Here is a 14,596-nt window from a genome sequence, read left to right as displayed (position 1 = left end):
AAGCAATAATAACTAGTAATGTAGAATTATTTCCAAGGAATGCGTATTCCAAGTGGTTTGGTAAATGTTTAAGTTCCAGTTTGGGAGGCTCTTCAATAGAGGATTTTGGCTTAAGTTCATCGTTTATCTTAATGCCCTCATATTCTACTTGTCTTGAAGAATGCTCATTAGGTTCACCATCTGTCTCCTCTTCTTGAGCTAGATACAGTTCCGTTGTGTCCTTTTGTATAATTTCCTGAAAAGAGGCTTGAGTAGTATGATCAATAGAGTCAATAAAATAACATAAATCATCTTGTTCCCTAGAAAACTTCATAGCATCATAAATTTTAAAGATAATCTCCTCGTCACCTACTCTAAGGACCAATTTACCATCACCCACATCGATTACAGCCCTAGCAGTGGCTAAAAATAGGCACCCTAAAATTAAGGGCACTTCTACATCTTCGTCCATGTCAAGCACAACAAAGTCAACAGGAAATATGAATTAGTATAATTAATACGTTAATTCATTTAATTAGTATAATTAATACTTTAATATCATTCACACTATTTGTAACACCCTTAACCCATATTCGCTGCCGGAATAGGGCTACAAGGCATTACCGAACAAATACAACATACAGCATACATTTATCATACATGAATCCATTATCACATAAACATTAATCAAACATAATCATATTGTCCCTTATAAGGCTCTACAAGACCTTAAAACATGCTTGGAAAAGGTTCAGGACTAAACCGATAACATTTCAAAACTTTATGAAACTTAGAAACATTTCATGCATACAGGGTTCACACACCCGTGTGAACAGGCCGTGTGCCTCACATGGCCACCAGACACCAACGTGTCACAAGCCGTGTGGAAACAAGGAATACATACTGACTTGCATCACACAGCCGGAGACACGTCCGTGTGCCATGACCGTGTGAAAACTGGAGGGTATACTAACTTGGCCACACGCCCATGTGCCAGCCAGTACGCCACACACGGCCAGTAGACACATTTGTGTATCTAAGCCATGTAACTCTTTGACTTGTTTAACTAAGATTCAGGGGTCACAAGGTCGATTCACACATTTATGTGCTCAACCGTGTGGCACGAAAATAGGCTTGATTTAAGCCTTTATTCCCACCTATCATTCATGTACCTAAAAGCATTCATTTGGCATCATTTTCACATACAATAGGCAACCAAAAATGACCATTTCATGCACATTTCATGCCATTTAATTTCCATCCATTTCACTACTCAAATCCACAACCAAAATCATGCCAAAACAATATGCCATAACCTTAACTTCTATATGCATTTTCTCACCATCTTATTAACTATTTCATGTCTCAAAACATATCAATTCATCATCTTAAAACCAATTCACAACATGCCATTTCTCAACCATGACACATCATTGATAATTAGCCAAATCAATTAACCATCTAGCAAACACATGAATCCATACTAACCTTGCCAAAACATAAGACATTATATACATCACACATCACTTACCAAATTCCTAAATCTAGCCAACTCAAATGGCCAAATACACACCAACATTTACATCATAGACAAGCCAAATCTCATGGATATATCATAACTCAAAATATATCATCATATCACTAGCCTATACATGCCATATTCCATATTTGCATAGCATCAAAAGTACCAACAAGTAGTTAATAGTGTGATGACGGTTCCTGATGATCCTCGATGTCTGAGCTAGCTTCGATAATCTATAAAATAGGGAAAGAACACACAAAGTAAGCTTTAAAAGCTTAGTAAGCCATATAAAAATAAAACCATCTCATGAATCAACAGTATTTCCATCAAATAAGCAAATTATGAATAAGCACACATAAGCTTACAAACCTTCCCAAATGTATACATATTCAATTTCATAAGTGAATTCATCAAATACTTCCTTTTTCAATACTTGTATGAATCTCATACGTACCTGAGTCGCTTAACTTATTTACACATTCTTTCTCGACTTGACTTTGCCCATTGAACCTTTTAGAATCGTAAAGGATACTCGAAAATCGCATATAGCTCGTACAATGCCATATCCCAGATATGGTCTTACATGTTATCACATATTGATGCCAATATCCCAAACATGGTCTTACACGAACTCATATAACGATGCCAATGTCCTAGACATGGTCTTACACATAATCACAATACAATGCCAATGTCCCAGACATGGTCTTACATGTAATTACTTCTCGGTAATCCTAATGTCATGACATTCGTATCCTATACTATTCCTAGAGTTCGTAGGGACTTTCGGATATCATAACTTTGTCGATTCTTGCTCATATTTGCTCATTCAACATTCATGGAAATTCAATGACAATTGAACACATATAATTCAATTTAAATACATTTATTTGCATATGAGCTTACCTCATACATACGATGAATGGATCGGATTGACTACTCGACAACTTTTGATGTCCCCCAATCTAAATTTGATTTCTTTCTTTCTTGATCTATATACATTCAAAATTTACTCATTTTTTCATCAAATTATTCAATTTAGTCCACAAACATATATTTGGGAATTTTTACACTTATCCCCTAAAGTTCCACATTTTTACAATATAGTCCCTAATAGGCATTTTTACTCAAAATCACTTAACAAAATATGATAATCTATCAACAAATATTCATTTTTCATCATCAAATATCACAAAACTCATGGGTTCATCAATGGCATTCTAAAAAATCACCAACAAATTTAAAAATTAAGGCACGGGCTAGCTAGAACATGAAGCAACGATCTCAAAAATGTAGAAATCATTAAAAATCAAGCAAAAACGAACTTACAATTAGCAAGAGTAATGGTAGAACCTTCAAGCCCTAACAATGGTGTTTTTCACCTCTTATTTTCGGCTAGAAGAAGAAAGATGGACTAAATCTCTTTTTTTTCATTTAATTAACCTTAATAACTAAATTACCATTTTAACCTTAATTAAAACCATTTAAAAACATTCGTTTAATGGCCATTTATGTCAAATTCCACTATCAATGGTCTAATATCAACATAAGGACCTTCCATTTAATAAATCATAGCAATTAAAAACTTTAAACAAGTAGATTGCAACTTTTTCATTTTACGCGATTTAGTCCTTTTTCTCTAATTTAGCTATTAAACGATAAAATTAACTCACGAAATTTTCTGACATATATAATCACATTTTATAAACACACAAAATAATATTAAAATAATTTTCCAACCTTAGATTTGTGGTTCCAAAATCACTGTTCCGATTTAGCTAAAATCGGGCTGTTACAACTCTCCCCCTTAGGGATTTTCGTCCCCGAAAATCTTACTAGTGAATAGGTTTGGATATTGCTTTCTCATAGCATCCTCGGGTTCCCACGTAGCTTCTTCAATCCCGTGTCGATGCCATAATACTTTCACTAACACTATTCTTTTATTTCTCAACTCTTTGATCTCACGAACCAAAATTCGGATCGATTCATCACTATATGATAAATCTGGCTGAATAACAACCTCAGTCGAGGAAATGACATGTGAAGGGTCAGATCGATATCTTCGTAGCATTGATACATGAAATACATTATGAATATTTTCTAACTCAGATGGTAAAGCTAGCCGATTAGCCACTGGTCCAATTCGCTCAGTAATTTCATACGATCCGGTGAATCTCGATTCCAACCAAATCGTAATATATTTTTCCACGGCGACACTTTTAGAAACACTTTATCCCCGATCTAAAACTCAATATCTTTCTATTTCAAATCTGTATAAGATTTCTATCGATCCAAAGTTGCTTTCAAACTATCGCGAATCACTTTCACTTTTTCTTCTGTTTCTCTGATCAGATCAACTCTGTGAATCTTACTCTCACTTAGCTCAGTCCAGTATAGTGGTGTTCGAAATTTACGTTCGTATAGACCCTCGTACAATGCCATTTTAATACTCAATTAAAAGCTATTGTTGTAAGCAAATTCAATCAGCGATAGATATATTCCCACGTACCTTCAAACTCAAGAATGCAATAACGTAACATATCCTCGAGTATCTGAATAACTCGCTCGGATTGACCATCCATCTACGGGTGAAACGAGGTACTAAAATGTAGCTTTTTTACCCAGTGCATCTTGCAGTTTCTTCCAAAACCGCGATGTGAACCTTGGATCTCGATCCGAAATAATGAAAATAGATACCCCGTGTAATCTCACAACCTCTGCACGTACAGGGATAAAATGAGTTGATTTCGTCAATCTGTCAACAATGACCCAGATCACATCTTTCTTTCTCGGAGATAAGGGCAAACCCGATACAAAATCCATAGTCACTCTATCCCATTTCCACTCAGGAATCATGATTGGTTGCAATAAACCTGACGGCACTTGATGCTCAGCTTTGACTTGCTGAAAAATCAAACATTTTGAAACAAATTCTGAGATATCCCGTGTCATGCCATGCCACCAATAAACTTGTTTCAAATCATTATACATTTTCGTGCTTCCCTGGTGTACTGATAAACAACTACTATGTGCTTTGTTCAAAATCATCTGAATCAACTCTAAATTTCTCAGAACACATAATCGATCTCTGAATCTTAAACAATCATTGGAATCAACTTGAAACTCTGAATCAGAAATTGACTCACACTGAACCCGTTTTGCTTGCAATTCATTATCAAACTTTTAAGCCTCACAAATCTACTGTATAAAAAATAGTCTCGCTTTCAACTTGGTTACTAACGAACCATCTTCAGACAAAGCCAAATGTGTATTCAAAGCACGTAAAGAAAATAAGGACTTTCGGCTTAAAGCATCAGCAACTACGTTCGCTTTTCTCGGATGATAGTCAATTATCAAGTCATAGTCTTTTAACAATTCTAACCATTTCCGCTGTTGCAAATTCAAGTCTTTCTGAGTCATCAAATATTTCAAACTCTTGTGATCGGTAAAGATGTGGCATTTCTCACCAAACAAATAGTGATGGCAAATTTTCAATGCAAACACAATAGCTGCTAACTCCAAATCGTGCGTCGAGTAATTCTTTTCGTGCGGCTTCAACTGTCTCAAGGCATAAGCTACAACTTTGCCTTCCTACATCAAAACACAACCCAGGCCATTTAACGATGCATCACTGAACACTACAAACTCTTTACCCGATTCAAGCTGAACTAACACCGGTGCCTCTGTCAATAAAGCTTTTAACTGATCGAAACTTTTCTAACATTTATCTGACCACTCGAACTTAACATCTTTTTGAAGCAATTTCATCATCGGAGTCGCAATCATCGAAAAGCCTTTCACAAATCATCTATAACAGCCGGTGAGTTCCAAAAAACTACGGATTTCAGATACATTTCTCGGAGGCTTCCAATCCATTATTGTAGAAATATTACTCAGATCAACCCAAATATCATCAGCTGAAGTAATATGTCCTTGAAAACTAACCTTTCGTAGCCAAAATTCACATTTGTTGAATTTTGCATACAACTGCTTATCTCTCAAAGTTTGTAACATGATTCTCAAATGTTCTTCATGCGTAGATTCATCACTAGAGTAAATCAAAATGTTATCAAAGAATACAACAACAAATCAATCTAGGTACGGTCTAAAAATCTGATTCATTAAGTCCATAAAGACAGCAGGTGCATTTGTTAATCCAAATGGCATAACAAGAAATTCGTAGTGTCCATACCTCGTTCTAAATACAGTCTTTGGCTCTTTTAACAAGAAATTCATAGTATCCGAAGGGCATAACAAGAATATTTAGCTCGCAACTGGCAATAACCTGATCTCAAATTGATTTTCGAAAACACTGTTGCCCCTTTTAATTGATCAAAAAATCGTCAATTCGCGGTAGAGGGTATTTGTTCTTTATAGTCACTTTATTCAGCTGTCTATAGTCAATACACATTCTCAATGTGGCATTTTTCTTTTTCACAAACAACACCGGTGCACCCTGGGAGAGAAACTCAGTCTAGCAAAACCTCTATCCGTCAATTCTTACAATAGGGCTTTCAATTCTTTTAACTCTGTCAGAGCCATTCTGTACGGAGCTATCGATATCAGCATAGTTCTCGACACTAACTCAATGCCAAACTCAACCTCTTGGATCGGTGGTAAAACCTATAACTCTTCAGGAAATACATCTAAATATTTACATACAACTGGTACTGATTCAATCTTTGCTTCTGTCACTTTCATATTGAGCACATAAGTAAAATAAGCTTTGCAACCCTTTCTCACATATTTCTGAGCTAACATCAATGAAATCACTGCTGGTAAACCATTCAAATCATCTGACTCAATCTGGATAATCTCATTATTCTGATATCTCAGATCAATCATTTTTCGTTTACAATTTACTATAATATCATGTAGCGTCAGCCAATCCATACCCAGAATTATATCAAACTCATCAAATGGTAACAACATCAGATTATCTGGAAAACAGAAATCCCGAATCATTAATGGAAAGTTCTTACACATTTTATCAACCAAAACACACTTGCCTAAGAGGTTTGATACTCTAATCCCAAATTCAATAGACTCTACAGGCAAAGTCTTACTGAATACAAAATTCACACATATATACGAATGAGTTGATCCTGGATCTATCAATGCAATCACATTAGTATCGTAGAGAGTGAAAGTACCGGTAATAACATCTGGAGATGACGCTTCTTCGCGAGCGCGAATAGCATAAGCTCGTGCAGGTGCTCTGGCCTCTGACATCATAGTAGAATCTTTAGTTGCTCTTTGGCTACCACTCTCATTTCCTATGTTTCTGGGTGGTCTACCTCTAACTGCAATGTTACTCGGCCTCGTACTCTGAGCATTATTTTTTTCAACTAACTCTGGGCAATCTCTGATAAAATGATCTAACGATCCACATTTAAAACAAGCTTGACCATTCAATCTACAATAAATGATATGCTATTTTCCACAATGTCTACACTCAGGTCAATTTTGTCTCACACTGCCAACACTATCAATAGACATAGCTTGAGCTTTAGAACTCACAGGTTGCTTTTCACGATCTCTTCTTGAATATCTTATCGATGCATTAGAATGATTGAACGAGTCTCAGAATTTCTTCGATGCAAACTGATAAGATTTACTAGTTGATCTCTTTCTCGAATCTCTTACTTCAAAATTAGCTTTTCTCTTTTCTTTACTAAGATCTTCAACTTTACAAGCTCGTTTAACTAAAACGACAACTTTTTTCAATTCAAGAATCTCGACTAATAGTTTTATATCCTCGTTCAGTCCATCAATGAACCGTTTATGCATGATTTCTTTAGTGGAAACATATTCCCGGGCATACTTACTTAAACGTACGAATTCTCTTTCGTACTTAGTGATAGTCATTCGGCCTTGTTTCAATTCTAGAAACTCTTTATGCTTTTGATGAAGAAATCGTTGAATTATGCACTTCTTTCGAAACTCGAATTGAAAGAACTCACAGGTAACCCATTCTCTTGAAACCACAGATATCAATGTTTTCCACCAATGGTACGTATTATCTCTAAGTAAAGATACCACACATTCGATACACTCATCAGGAGTACAAGACAATTCATCGAATACTCGGATCGTGTTCTCGAGCCAAAACTCAACTCTCTCAGTACCATCATCAACGGTAGCCCAAAACTCCTCAGCCCCATGTTTTCGAATCTTATCCACTGGCGGCTTGTTCAACCATGTTAAATCTATAACTTGAAGAATAGCAGGTTTTGTTGTGGAACAAGTGGGGGTGGAGGTTGTTGAGCACTTAGATTCGTTCGAACGAACTCCGTAAACCACTCACTCATCATATGGAAAAAGCTTGTTTAGCCTCTCCCTCCTGGCTACTCGAAATCGGCCTAGAATCAGCTGGCGCTGCCCCTTAAGCGAAAGCGGGTGCATTACTTTCCACATCATCAGCTAAAGCTCGTTCGAGATCCATTTACTATATGAAAACACACTTTAAGCTATCAGGAAACATCACACTATTGCAGTTTATATATATGGCATGTATAGCTAGACTCTTACATGCTACATTAGTACTAAAATCGACTAAACCGTAGCTCTAATACCAATAAATGTAACACCCCTAACCCGTATCCATTACCAGAATAGGGCTACGAGACATTACCAATCAAATACAGCATACAACATATATTTCTCATACATGAATCTATTATCACATAGACATTAATCAAACATAATCATATTGTCCCTTATAAGGCTCTATGAGACCTTAAAACATGATTAGAAAAAGTTTGGGACTAAACTGATAACATTTAAAAACTTTAGGAAACTTAGAAAATTTACATGCATACAGGGTTCACATGCCCGTGTTAATAGGCCATGTGCCTCACACGGCCACTAGACACGCCCGTGTCATAGGCCGTGTAGAAACAGGGCATACATACTGACTTGCATCACACGGCTGGAGACAGGCCTGTATGCCATGACCGTGTGAAAACTGGAGGGTATTCTTGGCCACACGGTCGGCCACATGCCTATGTGCTAGCCCGTGAGCCACACACGGCTAGTAGACACGCCTGTGTGTCTAATCCGTGTAACTCTCTGACTTGTTTAACTAAGATTCAAGGGTCACACGGTTGATTCACACGCTCGTATGCTCAACCATGTACCACGAAAATAGGCTTGATTTAAGCCTTTATTCCCACCTATCATTCATGTACCTAAAAGCATTCATTTGGCATCATTTTCACATACAATAGGCAATCAAAAATGACCATTTCATGCACATTTCATGCCATTTAATTTCCATCCATTTCACTACTCAAATCCACAACCAAAATCATGCCAAAACAATATGCCATAACCTTAACTTCTATATGCATTTTCTCACCATCTTATTAACTATTTCATGTCTAAAAACATATCAATTCATCATCTTAAAACCAATTCACAACATGCCATTTCTCAACCATGACACATCATTGATAATTAGCCAAATCAATTAACCATCTAGCAAACACATGAATCTATACTAACCTTGCCAAAGCATAAGACATTATATACATCACATATCACTTACCAAATTCTTAAATCTAGCCAACTCAAATGGCCAAATACACACCAACATTTACATCATATACAAGCCAGATCTCATGGCTATATCATAACTCAAAACATATCATCATATCACTAGCCTATACATGCTATATACCATATTTACATAGCATCAAAAGTACCAACAAGTAGTCAATAGTGTGATGAAGGTCACTAATGATCCCCGATGTCTAAGCTAGCTTCGATAATCTATAAAACAGGGAAAGAACACACAAAGTAAGATTTAAAAGCTTAGTAAGCCATATACAGATAAAATCATCTCATGAATCAACATCATTTCCATCAAATAAGCAAATTATGAATAAGCACATATAAGCTTACAAACCTTTCCAAATGTATACATATTCAATTTCATAAGTGAATTCATCAAATACTTCCCTTTTCAATACTTGTATGAATATCACACGTACCTGAGTCGCTTAACTCATTTACACATTCTTTCTCGACTTGAAATTTCTCGTTGAACCTTTTGGAATCGTAAAAGATACTCGAAAATCACATATAGCTCATACAATGCCATATCTCAGATATGGTCTTACATGTTATCACATATCGATGCCAATATCCCAGAAATGGTCTTACACGAACTCATATAACGATGCCAATGTCCTAGACATGGTCTTACACGTAATCACAATACAATGCTAATACCCTAAACATGGTCTTACTTGTAACTACATCTCGGTAATCCTAATGTCATGACATCCGTATCCTATACTATTCCTAGAGTTCGTACGAGACTTTCGGATATCATAACTTCATCGATTCTTGATCATATTTGCTCATTCAACATTCATGGAAATTCAATGACAATTGAACACATATAATTCAATTTAAAGACATTTATTTTCATATGAACTTACCTCATATATACGATGAACGAATCGAATCGACTACTCGATAACTTTCGATTTCCCCCAATATAAATCTAATTCCTTTCTTTCTTGATCTATATACATTCAAAATTTACTCATTTATTCATCAAATTATTAAATTTATTCCAAAAACATATATTTGGGCATTTTTACATTTTAGTCCCTAAAGTTCCATTTTTTCACAATATAGTCTCTAATAGGCATTTTTACTCAAAATCACTTAACAAAATATGACAATCTATCAAAAAATATCCATTTTTCATCATCAACTATCACAAAACTCATGGATTCATCAATGGCATTCTACAAAATCACCAAAAAATTTAAAAATTAAGGCACGGGCTAGCTAGAACACGAAGCAACGATCTCAAAAATGTAGAAATCATTAAAAATCAAGCAAAAACGAACTTACAATTAGCAAGAGTAATGGCCGAACCTTCAAGCCCTAACAATGGTGTTTTTCACCTCTTATTTTCGGCTAGAAGAAGAAAGATGGACTAAATCTCTTTTTTTTTTCATTTAATTAACCTTAATAAATAAATTACCATTTTAACCTTAATTAAAACCATTTAAAAATATTCGTTTAATGGCCATTGATGTCAAATTCCACTATCAATGGTCTAATATAAACATAAGGACCTTCTATTTAATAAATCATAGCAATTAAGCACTTTAAACAAGTAGTTTGCAACTTTTGCATTTTACGCGATTTAGTCCTTTTTCTCAAATTTAGCTATTAAACGATAAAATTAACTCAAGAAATTTTCACACATATGTAATCACATGTTGTAAACACATAAAATAATATTAAAATAATTTTTTGGCCTCAGATTTATGGTTCAGAAACCACTGTTTCGATTTAGCTAAAACTAGGCTGTTACACTATTAACTTGTGATTCTATTAGATTAGTAATTATTTTCTATAATTAATTTAATAATAAGATTCTCCAATCTACAATCTCTTGGATACAATCCTCAAAATACTTACCAGTGTTTTGTTGTAACACTTGTATACTATAATTTAACTCGTATACTTGCGGTCACCGCTGATTTAATTATATATTTTGGTGTGGTATTTATACTCTAAATGGTAACACATTTAGAGATAGTCAAGTTTTGAGGGTCGTTGCCAAAGACTGAAACCTTTAGTTTTACCAAAAAATTCGTAGTCAAATTTGGGTAAATCTCACAAGTCTTAAAATGAGAATAATGAGAATCAAATTGTTTTTAATCATTAGATCAAAATGAATAAATCTAAACATTACATTTAAGATTTTATCTACCTCATCTAAGTAAAGAGTACAGCATCTAATCTTCTTCTTTTTTTTCTCCATTTAATACAAGTGTTAGGAACAAAAAGATTTCGAGAATCTCTTACTTTCGGATTTAATTTTCTTTTGAAGAAAAAAATTGAAAGTAAATATACAATGGAATGGAAAGTAAGAGATTAGCATTAACAAGATTAAGCAATTTGAGTATTCGATATTTGTTTTTCTTTCCTAAAAAAATTGCAGAGAATTTCACTTTAAAATTTTGGGTATTCGGTATTCAAATATATTTCTTGAAATTCTTTGAGTGCTTTTCATCAACCAAGAAAAAAAATCTTAAATAACAAAGAAAAAACAAATATCAAATACCCAAATTGCTTAATCTTGATAACCCTAGTTTCTTACTTTTGATCTCGTTGGAAGTATGCTTCCATTTTTATTTTATTTTTTTTGCTTCAAAAAAACATAATTAAATATGAAATTAAGAGATCACCCAATTTTTTTAAGCTTAAAACTTGTATTACAATGTTAAAAGAAAAATAAGGGAAAATAAACACCCAAACCCAACCTGGTCATCAGATCCAAATGTGTGATACTAAATTTGTAACAACCCTCGCCTGACCTGTGATCTGCCGTAATTTGATATATCAAATTAGGCTCTCAATTACACTTAATGAGCTTATTCTCAAGTAAATTATATATTTTTTTGTCATGTTTTTACTTAGTTTTAGTTATTTGCTTTAATAAGTGAACTAGTGCATTTTATGCTACTTTTGAGACTCGAATTGACCAAATGCGCCATAAGGATCCTAATGGTTGATTGAGTGTTGTAGGGAGTCATCGAAGGTCCAAACATGAGCGAAAACATCACCTAGAAGGGGTGTCGCAACATCAAAGCCTAAAACTCGTGATACCCCTAACAGTGCTGAATTGAAGAAGATAGAGGCACTTCACAATGATATCGCAATATCCAAGCATGGGTATTGACCTACTGCCAAATGTAGTGGTAGTTTTGGTATATTTCGACATTTAAAGATCTTGTTTTCTAGGCATTTTAACATAGTTTATTATGTTTTCCCATTTCTTAGTTTAGATTTAATTATTAGCAAAGTAAGCTCTTTTATACAATAATTGATGTTAGTTTACCTATTAGGCCAATATGGGCCTTAGGCAGTGCTAATCAATCTATTTAAGTGTGTAGCATATGTATTTCTATGCCCAAAAGCCTGAGGAACGATATCCAAGCTTTTTGAGATGCAACACGTGAAACCAGAACTCCAAACTAAAGAAATCGGTGTCGTGTCGCGACACACCCCCTGTGTTGAGACACAACCTTCCTTGTGTTGAGACACAAGCTAAACGTGGGGCGTAAGCAATGATGACATTAGCAATCGTATCTTGGTAAATTTTCTCAGATTTTATTTATTACTTGCACCCAAAGTATCATAGGTATTTTAGGCATAAAGCACACGAAAATTAGCCTATATAAAGAGGTTCATATAACCTTAATAGACAATCAATTTTAGACCTAGACACATAGTTTTCTTTGTCTAGTTTCTAGTTTTATTTTTTTGTAATTAGAATTTTTTCTATTCCAATGTGAAGACAATTACGAGTAGAGATTAAAAACTATATTTGTTCAAATATATTTGTTAAAATGAGAATAATGAGAATTAAATTGTTTTTAAACTTTAGATCAAAATGAATAAATCTAAGTTTTAGATTTCAGGTTTAATCTATCTCATAAAATAAAGAGCACAACATCTAATTTTCTTTTGTTTTAGGAACAAAAAGATTTCGAGAATCTCTTACTTTTAGATTTCATTTCTTTTGAAGAAAAAAATTTACAACGAAACAAAAAGTAAGAGATTAAGATTACCAAGATTAAGCAATTTGGGTATTCAATATTTGATTTTCTTTCCTGATAAAAATTGCAAAGAATTTTACTTTAAAATTTTGGATATTCGATATTCAATTGTCTTTCTTGAAATTCTTTGAGTGTTTTTCATCAGCTAAGGAAAAAAATCTCAAATAAAAAAATAAAAACAAATATCAAATACCCAAATTGTTTAATCTTGATGACCCTAGTTTCTTACTTTTGATCTCGTTGTAAGTCTGCTTTTTTTTTTTGCTTCAAAAAAACATAATTAAATATGAAACTAAGAGATTACCCATTTTTTTAAAGCTTAAAACTTGTATTACAATGTTAAAAGGGAAAAAAAGGGAAATATTGTGTAACACCTTAAATCTAACCCGATTGTTTGATCGGAATATGTGATACCACATTTGTAACAACCCTTGTTTCGCAGGCACCTTAAATTTCACGAGTTTTAGCAACCAACTTAAATGGACAAGAGCTTAAAACTTGTATTATAATGTTAAAAGAAAAAAAATGGGAAATATTGTGTAACACCCCAAATCCGACTCGGTTGCTGGATTCAAATGTGTTATACCACATTTGTAACAACCCTCGATCCGCAGCCACCTTAAAGTTCACAAGTTTTAGCAGTCACCTTAAATGGACAAGATTTCGTGATTTATCAGGCATTAAGAGACCTCCGATGATCATAAGAATGTACTCTCGAGAGTATTATTCTCTTTCAACTTCACTCGATTCCGCATCGAGCCCACCAAAATTTCTTTTCAACCAATTCATATCTATTTGGGCTCCATAAATTGTGTTCAAAACCCTCCCTAAAAGTTGCTTCCATAAATCTCTCCAATTGGCTGCAACAACTAACCCATTCAATATCAGTCCATCCATCGGTAACCCAAGCTATAACTACACGTCTTCGAGTGTGATAGTACACTCGTCGCATGAAAGATGGAATGTGTGCGTCACAGGTCTCCATCTTTCCGCCAATATGCTTACAAGTGTGGAGTCCAGTTTACACCCCCTACCCATAAGGGCTACGTGCAAAAATCCCTCACCTCTCATGTATGGTTCAATTAAAGATGATGGAGGAACGAGTAAATTACGAATATATGTTTTCAAAATTTGATCTTCTGACTATATATAAAAAAATACAAAATATTAAATTTCAGTATAACAACAAAATATTTAAATTAAATTAGATTAAATATAAAAAAGTTTTTTACCATTTACAATTGATCGATCGAAATGTGCTTGTCATCCAAACAAATTAGAGATTTTGTCATTACTAATTTTAATAAATACGAAATAAATTGTAATACAAAATTAATTTTAATAAAACCTTAATACAATTTTAATAGAAAAAGTTGAGAGAGGAATAAAATTTGAGTAAGAATTAAGAGAGAATTTAGATAAATTTAAAAGAGAATTGAGAGAGAATTGAGAATGTGTGTGAGAGAGTTGAGTTGAAATTGGATTGAAAAAGAATAAGAAT

This window comes from Gossypium hirsutum, chromosome A06 (assembly GCF_007990345.1).
Source record: "Gossypium hirsutum isolate 1008001.06 chromosome A06, Gossypium_hirsutum_v2.1, whole genome shotgun sequence".
In the NCBI taxonomy this organism is placed as follows: Eukaryota; Viridiplantae; Streptophyta; class Magnoliopsida; order Malvales; family Malvaceae; genus Gossypium; species Gossypium hirsutum.
Note: the sequence above shows the minus strand (reverse complement) of the source record.